A 1,623-nucleotide genomic window follows, 5' to 3' on the forward strand; every position below is an offset into this window, starting at 1 on the left:
TCTATCCCTGCCATTGGAGAAAACAACTTTGAGCTTAAGCCTCAATTAGTTTCTCTGATGCAACAGAATTGCAAGTTCCATAGACTTCCATTGGAAGATCCTCATCAGTTTTTAGCTGAATTCTTGCAAATCTGTGACATTGTCAAGACCAATGGGGTTGACCCTGAGGTCTACAGACTTATGCTATTCCCTTTTGCTGTAAGAGACAGAGCTAGGACATGGTTGGACTCACAACCTAAAGAAAGCCTGAACTCTTGGGAAAAGCTAGTCAATGCCTTCTTGGCTAAGTTCTTTTCACTCAAAAATTGAGCAAGCTTAGAGTTGAAGTCCAAACCTTCAGACAGAAAGAAGGTGAATCCCTCTATGAAGCTTGGGAAAGATACAAACAATTGATCAGAAAGTGCCCTTCTAACATGCTTTCTGAATGGAGCATCATAGGTATCTTTTATGATGGTCTGTCTGAACTGTCCAAGATGTCTTTGGATAGTTCTGCTGGAGGATCTCTTCATCTGAAGAAGATGCCTGCAGAAGCTCAAGAACTAATTGAAATGGTTGCAAATAACCAATTCATGTACACTTCTGAAAGGAATCCTGCGAACAATGGGACAAATCAGAAGAAAGAAGTTCTTGAGATTGATACTCTGAATGCCATATTGGCTCAGAACAAAATATTGACTCAGCAAGTCAATATGATTTCTCAAAGTCTGTCTGGAATGCAAGCTGCACCAGGCAGTGCTAAGGACGCTTCATCTGAAGAAGAAGCTTATGATCCTGAGAACCCTTCAATGAAAGAGGTGAATTACATGGGAGACTCCTATGGAAACACCTATAATTATTCATGGAGAAATCATCCAAATCTCTCATGGAAGGATCAATAGAGACCTCAACAAGGTTTCAACAACAATAATGGTGGAAGAAACAGATAGAGAATTCTAAGCAGAGCCACTCTGACTTAGCAACCATGGTCTCTGATCTAATCAAAACCACTCAAAATTTCATGACTGAAACAAGGTCCTCCATTAGAAACTTGGAGGCACAAGTGGGACAGCTGAGCAAGAAAATTACTGAACTCCCTCCTAGTACTCTTCCAAGCAATACAGAAGAGAATTCAAAAGGAGAATGCAAGGCCATTAATATGACCCACATGGCCGAACTTAGAGAGGAGGAAGAGGCAGTGATCGCCACTGAGGAAGACCTCAATGGACGTCTACTGGCCTCCAATGAGTTCCCTAATGAGGAACCATGGGAATCTGAGGCTCATAATGAGACCATAGAGATTCCATTGGATTTACTTCTGCCATTCATGAGCTCTGATGAATATTCTTCCTCTGAAGAGGATGAAGATGTCACTGAAGAACAAGTTGCTAAATACGTTGGATCAATCATGAAGCTAAAGGACAAGTTATTTGGTAATGAGACTTGGGAGGATGAACCCCCTTTGCTCACCAAAGAATTGGATAACTTGTCTAGGCAGAAATTACCTCAAAAGAGACAAGATCCTGGGAAGTTCTCAATACCTTATGCCATAGGCACCATGACCTTCAAGAAGACCTTGTGTGACCTAGGGTCAAGTGTAAACCTCATGCCTCTCTCTGTAATGGAGAAGCTAGGGATCTTTGAGGT

At 41.7% G+C, this 1,623-nt stretch overlaps 1 non-coding gene across 1 annotated transcript; it reads right to left on the bottom strand.

Moving 5' to 3' along the window:
- Positions 1 to 311: 311 nt before the first annotated feature.
- On the bottom strand, positions 312 to 419 carry LOC127741896 (small nucleolar RNA R71). Its single transcript, XR_008003084.1, has one exon. It is a non-coding gene; the product is annotated as a small nucleolar RNA R71 (small nucleolar RNA).
- Between the last annotated feature and the right edge of the window lie 1,204 nt (positions 420 to 1,623).

This window comes from Arachis duranensis, chromosome 9 (genome assembly GCF_000817695.3).
Source record: "Arachis duranensis cultivar V14167 chromosome 9, aradu.V14167.gnm2.J7QH, whole genome shotgun sequence".
In the NCBI taxonomy this organism is placed as follows: domain Eukaryota; kingdom Viridiplantae; phylum Streptophyta; class Magnoliopsida; order Fabales; family Fabaceae; genus Arachis; species Arachis duranensis.